The sequence below is a fragment of the Plectropomus leopardus genome, chromosome 3 (assembly GCF_008729295.1).
Source record: "Plectropomus leopardus isolate mb chromosome 3, YSFRI_Pleo_2.0, whole genome shotgun sequence".
Lineage (NCBI taxonomy): Eukaryota > Metazoa > Chordata > Actinopteri > Perciformes > Serranidae > Plectropomus > Plectropomus leopardus.
In genome coordinates this window covers 14,126,665-14,141,352 of record NC_056465.1, presented here as the reverse complement: position 1 = coordinate 14,141,352, position 14,688 = coordinate 14,126,665, and the positions used below count along the sequence as shown (strand labels likewise).

The following is a 14,688-nucleotide window of genomic DNA, read 5'->3' as shown; positions in this document are numbered from 1 at the left end:
CATAATGCCAGATGATCATTTTTGGCAGGTCAAAGATTCACAGCAGGGAGCCAGAGAGAGCAGCAGCAAAGTCACACAGACAGTAAAATAAAAACAGAAACCAAAGGTTTGCGCGAGGATCATATCATCAATGAACAGACAGCAGATCATTTGGAGATACAAACCAATCAGCTTTATCAGTGGAGACAGTCTAACCTCTGCTCCTGCCACCGTCTCACTGCCTGACAACACAAGGCGGGCTTCCATTACAGATTTGCGCAAACGTTAAGCGATATTTTCTATGATGATGAAACACAATTGCGACATGACTGTATTTCCACTGAGTGATGTTCTGTGACTTTTCTTGCAATTTTTTGCGTCTTCTCCTCTGACGATAACAATCCAAGAAGTATGATGATGGATGTTCGAAACATCAGTAGGTTTATTTCTATTGCAGCCACCGCACTAGCTGTCATCAGTGCCTTAGAAATACACTGGCTGTCATTATTTCCAACTGGGGATGTAGGTGTGATTTGCGAGAGATAATGGAAAGTGGGAGCGGCTGTATGGGGCATTTGTGGGATTTCACAGAAGAATTGTGGATTCAAAACTACCACATGATCTGCTCATCCAACTAAACGTCCAACCAACTAAAGGCATTTTTGCCTTTAATTGATAGGATAGACATGGGGCCGCTGTACATGGGATGTCATTGCATTGTGTGACCTATTAAAGCCAAAAAAGAGTTTTCCATTGCAGTTTTGCAAAATTAGGCTTTTTCAAATCACCAGAAATACCACCTCATGCAAGCGTAAAAACATTTTTGCGATAAATGGGATTTTCTTTTTTGAAATCAATGTGTTTTCATTAGGTGTATTTTATATTTGCAGTTTCAATTTGCACAGTTTGAGGGTTAATGTAAAACCTGCCTACAGATGGCTGTCATAGAAAAGAGAAAAGTAGGACTTAAGAAAAGCAGATGAGGAGTGAAAGAAGGAAAGACAAACTCTATCCACAACCCATTTCATTCCTGCAGGAAATAAATGGTGCATCACCTCCACCCATATTAAGCATTTCTGGTTTTATTTCCCTTTCCTCTTTCTTTTGCCAGAGAGCAATCTACCAACAGATGTCTATCTGAAGGAAGGGAGGGAGGGAGGGTAGGTCGACACAAACTCCCGCCCCCTCACACCTCACAGCCTCCTCCTCTGGCTCAAAGAGCAAAATATACACGGAACTGGGTTAAATGTAATGACACAGCCGAGTGTGGAATAAAGATGCTTCTCTAACCTCCGAACAGGCACATTTGTCATGAGCTCAGGGAGCAAAGCAGGAGGGAGACAGAAAATGACACAAAGGAATTGAGCGAAAAAGGAAAAGGACAGGTAGAGGTGAAAAATAAAGAGGAGTGAGGCGAGGTGGGTGGATGGATAGACTCGAAGATAAAACAAACACAGCCGTACTGCAGAATCAGAGAGGTAAACATAAACAAGCCTCCAAACGGGTGAAGGACAAGATGAAAAGATGAGAAAAAAAGTGAAGCGACATGGTGGCTGTGGCATAAGTAAGATGGATAAAAACTGATCCTTAAATAAACAGCTCAAGATTCAAGGCCAGGTTGAGGAGAGGTACGCTCAAAATAACATTACATCAAAGAGGGATCGCTTAGCGTTAATCTTATTTGCTAAAATCTGTATCTGTTGTCAATTTTCGGCTTACTAATTGCTAGTTTCCATTCATATTCATACAATTAGTTGCTTACCCAATCGTACCCATAAGAAACATTACTGTGAGTCTATAGCCATAAGTGGCTCTCTGTGGCTGTGCTTAAACTAAATGCTAACATCAGCATGCCAACATGCATCCCAAAGACAATGCTTACATGCTAATGTTTAAGAAATAGGCCTAGTTCAGTGTTTTCATAAAACTGGGCAGTCTGTCTTTAGTAGAAAGATGCAAATACTTACTTACGAATTGGTGCAACATGACCAGAGAAAAAACAGAGAAAAAAGGACTGCTGCATTCTTTTGCTCAAGAGATAGAAAATCCACAAACTACAAGAATGCACTGAGCCTTAGCAGTCTAATAAATGCTCCCACTGGTGGGTGACATAAAGCAAAGTTGCCTGTTTGACACAACAGCGGGCAGGTAACAAACAATCTCATATTACAATTAAACAGTAAGATAAAACATGTTTCTCAAAACGCAGAAATAGGCATTGCAGTTACACAATCTTGGTTTATATTTGATCAGCACTGCCTAGTTTAACATTTTTTCAGCCTCTGTTTTAACAATACAGTAAATTGTATGATGTCCACTTTTTGTTCATAAATTGTGGAGCCAAACAGGGCACGAGTATCAGGCAGTGCAGTAACAGTCTTGGTTTACGTTTGATCATCACTGCTCAGTTTTACAGTTTGATCTTAGTTTGGTGTGAGTTTGAGAGAGAGAAAGAAAGGGAGAGGAGATGGGTCTGTCTCTTGATCCACTTTTATACAGTTTGTGTGGCAGGCTGATGAAAATGTGGAAGTACAATTTGTGGTTCAAGCAGCCGTAAAGCCAGTGAAACAGTTTACACAAACTACTGACACTGTTATGACACAAAGCTGGTTGAAAATCAGCTAAGTATCCCTTAAAGGTATAATATTTATAATGTTTGCCAACTTAGTTAAGCATCTTAGCATGATAAAAGACTTAAGAGTAAAAGGGGAAGACATGCGGCAAAGGGCCAAGGTCAGGCTCAAACCTGCGGCCACAGCAGCAAGGACATAGCCTTTGTACATGGGGCACCCGCTTTACCAGCTGAGCTACTGGGCACCTCAGACAACGTTTGCTAAGAGCACTAAACACCATGCACAGCTGAGGCAGACAGGAATGTTACCTGTTGTTTTTGTCATAAAGTACTTGAGAATTTAATCATTTGATCAGATGCACTAAATGATTGTACATAGGATTTGTTCATCTAGAACATTTTTCGGTTTTGGTTAAACCAACTTTGTTGGAAAAACACACAATTTTATCGAAATTTCCCTGTACTCTGGGAAACAGTTTTTCACTGTTTATATCAAATACTGATAAAATTCTTTTTTGTTGCATCCCTGGTGTCCATACACTTTTTGAAAAAGATGCCATTAATATTTGAGATACCAGAAATGCAGTGCAGTCACACCTCTATTTCTCATATGCAGGTATGAGGCACAGAGGTAGGACAAGGACAAACGGTCTGAATTTATGGAGCAGCTGGAGGCTTACAGAGAAGTCTACTGCACTGCAAATCGACTCGTCTGTCCCTCAGTATTAGTTTTAAACCTGATTTGGTGAAGCGTGGAGGAGAGATCATTTTGTGTCAGGCCTAATTTCCCCTTCACTGCCACCAGACAGCCGTCTGCACCCCTCTGCCACGTCTTCCAGGATGGGATGACTCACTGCTGTGGCTGCTAATTTTGAGCAAGACTTCACTGTGGATGTTTTGCAGTTTCTTTCATGAATATAAAACCACTGTGGGTTGATATGATCAGTCAAGCTCTGAAACGGTCTTTCAGTTCATCTGTACTGATGTCATTCAAATGAGTTGTCAGAACAGATTTTTGACACAAAAATGCGACAACAAAAAGCTTATTTCTGCATATTTATTCTCTTTCAACAACTAAATTAATCCATCTGCAGACCATCACCACTGACTGTCAGGACAAACACATGAACTCCAGGGGATCAGGAACAGTGCAACGCTTGACCTTTGGGGACAACATATGGTGAGGCTCAAAAGGTCAAATAACAAATGATCCAGAGTTTTCAATGCACCTCATAGTCTTTATTCAGGGAACAGAGCCTGTTTAGGAGGCATCACGTGACCTGAATGTTAACTTTCGGTCATGTGATGGGAGTAGTTGGTCTTATGTGAGGGGAGATCAGTAACCCTCTTCGAACTAGAATTACCACCTCACGGTTGCCTGTCTCTGTGTGTCAGTTGCAGGTACAGTTTACATCCATGTCCGCCCAGACTCAGATGCAGCCATGACAGTTCAATGCTTTAAATATGGATGTTGCTGCAAAGAAACTACAAATTGACCAGAAAAGTATTTTTGTAGTACATTATGATGTCACCTTTTGGGTAAAAAATGTCATCCCTTCATCATTTTATCCAATTAGACATTTGTGTGAAATTTTGTCATAATTAATGTATGAATAGTTGAGTTATGGCCACAAACATGCTTTTAAAGGTCATTTTTGAGGTCTGACCTTTGACCACTAAAATTGAGAATGAGATGGACATAAGGTGTGTGAAATTTGAAGACATTCCTTCGAGGCGTTCTTGAGATATTGTGTTCACAAAATGAGACGGACATAAGGACATAAAGAACATGCCGACAGACAACCTCCAAAAAATAACCCCTCCTGCCACAGCTATGGCTGGCGTGAGGACATAAAAATTCATAAACAATAGTAATTTAACGGCTTTAACTAACAATTATTTTTCTTAGCAACTGATTTGCTTTTAGATAAGATTTTTTTTTTGCCATTTCTTCTTTTTTTAGGTAGTTAGAGAGACAGGAAAGGACTGAAAGAGAAGTTGACATGCAGCAAAAGGCCAAGGGTGGACGCAAACCAGGGACTGAGCTCCTGAGGCACCCCAATTTGCAGATTATTATTTATTTATTTATTTATTTAAGAAAATAGGCATTAGAAAAATGCAAATTTTAATATTGCTACTCCCAGGTAAGCGTCTTGAAATTTCTTGCTTTTCCTGACCATCCACCCAAAACCCTGAATATTCCATTTACTAATCATATTTGACAAAGAAAAACAGCAAATCATAAAATGACAACAAAAGCACAAATCTGATGATTTCAAATGACTTAAAAAAAAAAGAGAAGTCAGTAAACTTGTGAAACTAAAAACAACACTGTGCATCAGAGTATGACCTTACTCTATATACAGTATCCTGCTGGTGATTTATTGTTTGTCTATAATGACGACAAAAATGATCGCTAAAATCAACAACAAATTCAGCATGCCAAATTGTCGGCACAGCCCACAGAGATGAATGCGTCGACAACAAGCACTAAAACCAGAGCCTGCACTTAAATGATGACACACTGGAACCAACAATCACATCACCGCCAACTTGATGACAGAATTACACCCTGTATTTAATGACTACAGCAGCCTCAGCAACACTGCGCAGAGCTTATTCTCTTAAAGCGATAAACAGGCTGCTGGGTGAGCGTGTGCTTGGGACTTCAGTGACTGAGATCGTACGAGAGAAACAGTGAGACAGCAAACACAATAGACAGGAGGCGGTGAGAGAGAGAGAGAAGCAGAGTGATAAACACAACCCAGGCTGTCAGCTCCCCATTGTCCTGGCCTGAATGTGCTTTTGTCACTGCAGCATACAACCCCAGTCCAGTCCACTCTATGACAACGTGCCAGGCGGGCATCACTTCCAAGTCCCGGCATGACCAGCTGTGTGAGTGCACAGCATGACAGCAAGCACTCTCACAAGACGCAACGACGTCCACACACAGCTAGAGATGAGCATGTTTGCAGCAGTGCAGCTGTGAATTAAGACAGAGTCTAACAGTGCGGTTCATTGTATCTGAGGAGAGACTGAGAACAAATTTACAGCTCCTAATTGTATTCTCTTCTATTCTTAGTGACTCATTAACCAGGCTGCCTCTCATTGCTGTACCTGACAAACTATGAACAGTTTAACTAATATTTGGGGAAAGATATGGTAGCATTGGTAATACATTTAGATATGTTTCCCTCATTTATTCTGTTGTGATGAAAAAGAAATCTCACCTTGGAATCACCTCTCATTGTTGCTATACAGCCGACCAACAGAACAAATAGGGCTGCTAACAGTTATTTTTCGCTAATCTGCTAATTATTTTCCCAGTTAATCATTCGGTCTATGGGATGTCAGAAAATGGTGGGAAATGCTTGTGTAACATCGTCAAATTGCTACCAACAGTCCCACTGCCAAAGATATTTGGTTTACTATCAGTTACACATAATTAAGAAGCTGTAAAGGGGTGGAATAATTGTCATTTCTGCTTGAAAAGTAACTTTAACAACTAATCAGTTAAGACCAGTCAATCAGCCAGAGGCGACTGCTCAGCTAAACTTAGGAGAACCGCTATCAGACAACAAGCATTTTCAGTCAGAGCAGCAGATAAACAGAGCTCAATTCCCACTCACAGAGAGTGCACAAGCTCAGGGTGCTTTTTTAAAGCAACACTCAAAACACAGCTCAAGACAAACCATCCATGTAACCACTGGTTTAAGTCTTGGCATTAAACAACTGTTTTCCAAGACTGTGTATGTATATTTTGTGTGACGTTTTATAAGTGATGTACTGTTTGTACCGTTTGTTTTGCTTGAAATCCTTGTATGGCACTGTATTATCTTTTAATATTTCCCTGATTAGGGACCGGAAAGGCAAATTAGCTCTTTAACTAACTCTGCCTCGACAATTGCCTTTCTGTATGTTATGTTAAATAAATGAATAAACACAACTAAAATAAATTGTTGGTTTTTTTCTGAACAACACTCAGATACCCTAAAATATTTCATTAAATTATGCAAAAACAGAGGAAAACAGCAAATCCTCACATTTGAGAAGATGTAACATACAGATTTTCTGCATTTTAGCCTGATAAGTGAAACTACAGCAGATTTTTTTTTCTGTTTTTATTACAGGTGACTGATTTCTACTGCTCTACTTGCCTGGTATCTACTACATGACTTCTGTAAGGAAAAAGGATTATATACACAAAAACATAACAGTGGTAATTGCTTTCCTGACTGATTAATCTACTAGTTGTTTTCTTGATTAACGTATTAATTGTTTGGTCTATAAAATATCCAAAATAGTGAAAATTAAAGATCATAATTTTCAGAGCACAAGTTGTCTTATTCAGATTGCTTATTTTGTCCAAACAACCATCAAAAAACAAAAAATATTCAATTTAAAAGAATCTAAAAGAAAGAAAAGCAGCCTGAAATCAGCAAGTATTTGACTTTTGCTTGATAAGTTTCTTGATTAATCTATTATTAAAACTGTGGCAGATTAATTTTCTGGTCATTGATAAATGGACTAATTGCTTAAGCTTTAGTTATCTGATGTCTGTTCTATAAATAATGAACAGAAAAGAAATAAAACAGCATTTTAACACAGGAAATTATGAACATCTTTTTGTAGTCTGACTGTAAATAAATACACAGTTTAAACCTGTCATCATAGTCAAGGTTTCCCTCCTTGTGGCTATGGCTGATTACTTTTTAATTAAAATAATCTCAAATTGAAATCACCCTCCATGCTGCTATTAGCCGCATCGACAAAATATTTTTTTTTTCACCTCTCCTTATCATTTTTGGTCTTTGAGAACAGCAGAGCATAAAATGAACCAGTAACCTAGAAACAGATCCATGAGCATTCAGCCCGGGGTCCTCCCATCTGCCATGAGGACACCATGGCTGGGCTCGCTCACAACCTCAGGCACAGGTCACGGTTTACAAGGTGCACGATTTCACCACAGGGTGTCACCTGTTGTCACGTCAACTTTTAGACAAGTAATCATAACAAAACTCGAATTACTCGAACTATGGCACTCCACATCAAGAGTTTTTTTTGTGTTTTCGTTACATAACAGGTTAGCTTTACTGTTTCCTGCCTCATATTTCCTGCCCCTGGGTCCTGCCCTGTTTGGCAAAGCAGAGGGAAGGCCTTGCAGCACTCTAGCCTACATATGAGAGGCTAACATGTATAATTAATATTTGTCATTGGCACCATATAATGTGTTGTAGGAGAGCCAATAAGGAGCAGGGAAAGGCATGATCACAACAAGTAAGAGTAAGAAGATCCTTGTGGGTCTACGAGAGAGAAAGAGGCGTCATCAGGGAAGGTGAAGACTCCCGCTCATTAACTATGCATGGCTGCAACCGTGTGCACATGAAAATTGTTGCTTCATTCAAATATAAATGCAAAACAGGGAGCTCCTCTTATTCACCTGCTTCTTTCTTTTCTCCTCACCTTCCCCCTTCTCTCTGTCTGCCTCAGTCTGAAGAGGTGAAACTCAGGCCTGAAAAGAGTCAGGCTTTACAGCAGTGTTTATGGTTTAGTAATTGGTTGTGTGCTGCATGGCTGTAAGTAAGCAGCCAGTCAACAAAAGCCTTTTCTAACCACCTGTGTTATGTTCTCAGGTGGCCAGCTTCCTCACTTTCTGTGACTGCCGAACTGACAAACTGTGCATGTCTTAGCTGGAGTGAATCCCATGTGTTCCTTCTTATAGCTTCAGGCAGCATTTCTACTCATTTTTCTGTGATAGCACCAATGGTTTGCAGAATACATAAATGTCACCATTTGAGAAAAAAAACAATGAAACATAGTAACAGTTAGTTAGTTAAATAACAGTTAGTCTGACACTGTAACACCAGCTGTCAAATCCTGGGTTTTAAATTAAATTCATTTAAGAAAATGAACTCTACTTTGCAAATCCAAAATAAAACGCCTTTACACAGGTATCTAAAAAATATAAATGCTCTTGATTTTGTGTTTTTTCATTCTGTCGGGCTCCCCTTACATTATCACCAAGGCCTTGGCACTACTATGATTTCAGTGAACATGTAACACATTGCAGGTCAATACTGAGCTATTAGTAAAAATATGCAATATGTCACCATGCAATATTCATTGAAATCTTTGGTAAAGTGACAATCCAGCATCTAGCCTGGAGCTTTCTCACTCAGCCAACATAAGGTCCAAGCTTTCTGTCTCCAACTGAGTGTCTCAATGACAATCAGCATATTACATCTTTTCATTTAATATTCAGCAAGGTTCGACATTAACTATGGCCCATTGGCCTGTGACAACAAAAAGTTCCTCTGTGGCCACCTAATATCACCTCTTGGTCTCCACTGAAAATGAGGCTGCATGTCTCAATAAGATTACCTGTGTAAATAAAGAATACATTACAAAATTTGCATACTGTGAGTCTTTGCCACATAATGTTAACTTACATTTCCAAAAACATCCTAAGCATTCTACAGAAACAGTGACCTCACAGCCAGGGCTCAAGACTAATGACATCCTGTCATCCCAGAGACAATTAGCATTGTCCCAATCTGCTTCATCCGCTGGATACCACCAATGTCTCCACCTAATTTCATGGCAATCCATCTATTAGTTGTTGAAATGTTTCAGTCTAGACCAAAAAAATCTTGAAGCAAAACAGGCAAACATTACTACGGAGCCACAGCTATAATTGGTAGACATTTGTGTATGTCAGCAGCCATTAAGGTATTATCAATACAGCCAACAGCCTAATGAATATTCACAAAATCAGATTGAAGTATCTTCATTAAAGCCAACGCACGTGCCCCTCTCAGTCGTGATCTATATCTAACTTGTGGCCTACATATAGCCATGCCTTTAGATATACTTTGCTGACGAGTCTCAACTGACAGGCACTAGAAAACAGCCTTTGGTCAGTGAATGAATATCGATCGTTAAGAACTACCCAGTGCCAAATATGAGTTGCCATAGAAAGAAAAGACAACTGTTCCTCCCCATGCTGGTGCACTTTTCTGAAGTGAACCCCTCCCTTCACTCTGTCTCATTTCTTACCATCCCACTCATCCTGACTCACTTTTTGAGCATCAGCAAGTAGCAAGGAAAAGGTCTATCTCCTGTTGAAGTCAAGGCACCGGGGAGAGCGTTGTTTACGTCTGATATCAAAAGACCTGGCAGCCCTTAACTCTAAACTCCTGCCATTTGCTTTCAGAGGCAGAGAGAGAAAAACAACACAGGCAGACAGTCTATTGTAGCAGACGAAACGAAAGCAGCTGTGCTGCAGTGTGAAGATTCAAATACTGTGGTGTAGGTTAGAGCTGTTTGGAAATCAGAAGTCTATCAGGCAGTTAGAGGGGAATTCCAGTGTGGTTGCTTTGGTGCAACCAGACAGTGGTTGCACCTCCTAAGAGTAACACAATGAAGCACAAAACCCTAAAATCACCAAAACGATTGTGCCTACTTTTGCTTTTGAAGATATTTTAACCAGTAAAATACTGTAATAAATCGGTAACATACAAAATTGTGTGACAGGAAATGTTATGAGAGAGAAAATAAAGGATGTTGTGGTTGCAGACAAGTAAGCCACAGTGAAACCCCCAGCATGTGATGTTTTACCCTAAATGTTTGAGGCATATTTTACATTCATAATTCAATGTTTACAAACATTACTGATAGCTGAATACATAGTGTTAGTCACACTGAAGAAGGGCAGGCTCCATTCCTGTATTTGCTTTTCGGGAGTGGGTCTACCCTTTTCGATTATAGATTGTGTCTTCTAAATTAAAAATCAAAAAAAGTCTCTTTCTGGTAAGATAGGCCCATAATGATGCTGCATGATATTAAGGCACCACTGTGTTGTCGATTCAAAACACTAAGGCCGCAAGATACTACATTTCATTTCGAGACAGTATCACACTGAGTTAAACAACTTCTTATCAAAAGCTCTGTTTAATCTGATCATGCTTGAGTAGAAGTTTATTTACAAGCGATGGGCAAGGGTGTCTCCAAATAAGTACTATTCTCCATGGAGCCAAACAAATACCTGCCATACCTCTAAGAATTCACATAGGATATCTAGGACAGGCCTGTTAATATTTGCAGGCAGGTCATCTAACCTAGAAACTCCATCTTGGGTCTCTCATCTGTGATCTGGTTCAGTTTGTGGACTTTTTTTTGTGAGCCAATGTTTTCACTTTCCCCGCATTAATACCAAGGCAATTTTAGTCTATTTATTTACTGGCATATTGGCTGCATTGCAGTAGATGAATGCAAATATATATTTGAAGTCATTTATGAGAGTCCTAAAGATAGCACTGCAAAGTTTTTGTCAACTATAAAAAGTCCAATTTATTAACAGCGAGTTTTTAAACTCTCACATATCTCACATAATTATGGATATGCATGTATTGGTAGGACTCAAGTCATAGGTTCTCATCATTGTACAAACTTCTCTGGTAAGAATACTCACTACAAAAAAACAACATGTTCTGGGATGCAGGAGGATCATTTAAATGCTTAAATGCAACCACTTCAACTCACTAATTCGTCCAAAATGGCTCTAAATTAGCCAAAGATGACAGAAATACCCTCTGAGTGGGAGCCAGGTTGTCAAATTAATGTAGTAAGACTAACAACAAAATGCACTCAAATAAAAACCCTGCCCCACCTTGGCAGGTGCTGCTATATTTGATATTTTGGTTTGTCAGAGGAAAAATTACCTATGAAAGTTCAAATTCTGGATATACATATGCATTTTTTAAGCTCCAACATTTACTTGTCTCGCACTAAGTTTCTCCTTCAGTGTCAGCTTATTTTCCCTCCGTTTATGTGTCAAACAAACGTGTCTACTGGTGCTGCCAGTTTCAATTCAACAATGTCACAGCCATGCATGTCCAACTCGATATTTGTAACAGCCTAGCATTAGCTCAGTCTTTCGAGCCAATTCCTGAATTACATTCATGCAAAAGAAAGAGGTAAAAAGACGAGGAATAATTTATTACCTGTATAGACTTTTCCAACAGCGTTTATAGGACATTTTCCATCCCCGGTGTTTTCTGTGGCCACGGTCTAACACTTGTATGCACCCTGTGCGGTGTGATCGTAGTAGTAGAAATTCACCAGGCAGTTTTCAGTGTGCTCACAAAGTCCCGCCCATCTCGACGCAGATTGGCTACTCAGGTACTCAATCAGGGAGAAACGCGGAGTAGGCATAGCAACCATAAAAAGGAGGGGCTTGGAGAGTATACCGACAGCTTATTGGGTATTTGTTTCAGGGTAACGCCCACAAAATACAGACCTTAGAAATGAAATGTATGGGCACGAAGGACGTGGCTTCTACATCCTGCCTGTATGGGAAAACATCAAACAAAGGCTGAGCAAAGTTTAGTCATTTAATAATTTCTGTACTCCATTTTAACTTCACGCTTTCTGACTGCAATATATATATTATTTATCAACCTCTTTCAAGTCCTCAGTGAAGCTACTTTAATGATGATTGAATGGGTTTTAAATTGATGCACTTGTCACATATATACCCACATATTCAGATTCATACACCTCCTCACAGACCGGTAGTCATGTAGTCTACAGCACATATAAGCATGACATACAGATTGTTTTATCTGTTTTGTTGTTGTTATCCTGAAACTGTTTTATCAAATTATTTGTTCAGTTGTTTCATTCTAAACCCAAAAGCCAAAGATGAGACAAAGGCTGGAAATTAGTTTAAACTGTATGCCAAATGACAAATGTTTATCTGAAATGATTCCTTTTAAATAAACTAGCAACTAAATGCATATTTTTGTAAGCTTATTTAAAATAAGGACTGTGCTTTTTATGGCTGCATCATCCCATCACATAGATTTTTTTTCTAGTTGGTTTTTTTTAGTAGGTTTTTTTTTAATAAATACTACATCTACATACGCATACAGATTCATACATTTACATTCTAGTCAACTTATAACATGAAAATAAAAATGTTTTTAGCTGGAAAATATGTCCATAATGTGTGTATATTACTGCTATAGTTAACACATGGGTAAGTCATTTTGACCAATTTTCATCAAAAATATCAACTTGGGGTCTTACTTTAAATGTAATTCTCCCTATATTGTATATATTGAACTTTGGGATGTTCAATAGAATTTTAAAAAAGTTGTGTGGTTTGAGCAATGTTTTAATGCACATCATGAGTTTCTAATGACTGGTAAATGGTTCATTGAGGTTTTAGAGGTCAAGAGGTCAGCTAGTGAAGATAAGAAAAATGCATAAGGAACACACTTTGTACACCTCCTCAATCAATGCTTATCTATCATATTGACTTCTGTGTGTCCATGCAGTCAGGCCTCTTGGGACACTAAATAGACCACTTTATTTACCACCAATAGAGGAAGACATGTGTACATCATCTTTTGCATACAGTCAAAACAGGTTCAATTATCACCACAACACAATCTCTTTGTTAAATTGTTTTGTGTCTTTGGGATAGACTTGTCCTTCAATCACTCTTATAGCTCCAGGGTCCCCACTGTTCCTGTATGATAACTAAGAAATGTGTCTCACTACCCATAAAAATCATAAAACACAACTGCAGCATTGATTTTTTCTTTTAATGCCACTGTCAGTCTAAATAATTGCAGTCATAGTACTTCAAATGATTTGCGTTAGTCATAAGTAAAAACTGAACACGTTTTTTTTTTTTTTTCTGGCCGAGAAATATGCTTCCTCCTTGATGGCTATAAATAAATGCATTAATGACCAGTCACAAGCTTAAGCAGTAAATAAGTAGTAAGTCATTTACACACATCCCAGTTAGCACTGATTCTGTGATTTGCACGTCAAAACACATATTAGGACCTACACAATGAATTTGAAACGGGTTTGAAGTGCAAATCACCAAATGTATGCATGTGATAGAAGTGCAGCTTGAAGGATAGGAAGAGCATATCCGTCACCTTCACAGGATGCATTTTACAGGGTTGAGTGACAGGAAAATATGTACCTCTGGATCAACCTGCTTATCAAAATCTGATAAGATGGTTGAGATGCTGACAGTCAGCCAGCAACATTGGTGAGGTGCATGTTGATGGGGAGGTATGGGGAGTTTCCTCCATCAGTTCTTCAGTGTGGCCTTAAACATGCACATGGCACAGTTCATTTTTGCTCTGAAATTTAAACCCCAGGCAAGTCACACTGCTGTGAAGGATCGGGTGCAGAAAAACACTCCTAGTGTTCAGATCCTCATGAGTGTAGGACAAATATTCATGCAAGCAAGCAAGAATTTGTGTCATCACCTTGGCATCAACAGCTGAGTCAGTGCTGGGTCTGTCTTAAATGACTCAGGACACAGAACAAGGTTGTGTCTCTCCTCTTAACTCTGCTGCAGATCTAATAGGGGGAATATTTGCAACTCATAGTCCTTATATAAAGACAGTGGAACAGGAGAAAAAACAAACTGAACTGAAAGCGACATATATCCCAGCTGACCACCAAATGGCATTAGATGTTGATATTTAGCCAGGACAACATTAAATACCAATGTCAGTTTGACAGATGAGACTACTGATGACAGATTGTTGGCTTAAGTTGTGTTTTTAAGTAAGTGAGTTTTCCTCACAAATTCAAGACACCCCGTCATGACCAAGTGATTTACAAATGGTCATTTTGCAATTGAGTATTCCTCTAAATATCATTTAATTCCTTAAAATATTCCTTGAAATTTCTGCATGAGAAAAATAGTTTAAAAGGGTGTGAAAACTTTGTTATATTAGGTGCTCATAACAGTGTACATGAAGGTGGTTGGTACTGAATATCTGTGCAAAAAGCTCACAAATGTCATTTTAAAATGATGTTGCAATTCACTAGTTTTAATGATGTCTAATTGTAGCCATTTTCTATCTTAAGTAAAGCAACTGGTGTCTTGGTTGACACTAAGAGCCCTGCTACCATCGCAGCTGTTCTGACTCACTGCTTCAACTTCACATGGCCTCACAGGTGCTCTTACACATCAAAGACGTGAGCAGTGAGAGGCCCCTGCTGGAGGTGCCGATGCTTGATGTGATCGTTAGTGATGCAATATTAAAATCAAGGCCGGGTGCAGCAGATCATAATGTCAAAGACAGTGAGGCGGCAGAGCA

General features: G+C 39.1%; 1 protein-coding gene across 1 annotated transcript in view; it reads right to left on the bottom strand.

The window, feature by feature from the left end:
- Positions 1 to 11,641, bottom strand: part of fcho1 (FCH and mu domain containing endocytic adaptor 1) — a 101,265-nt gene extending 89,624 nt beyond the window's left edge. Inside the window, exon 1 of the mRNA XM_042514874.1 lies at positions 11,554 to 11,641. The gene's annotated coding sequence lies outside the window, so the exon portion shown is untranslated. The remainder of the gene's footprint in view (positions 1 to 11,553) is intronic.
- Positions 11,642 to 14,688: the final 3,047 nt, after the last annotated feature.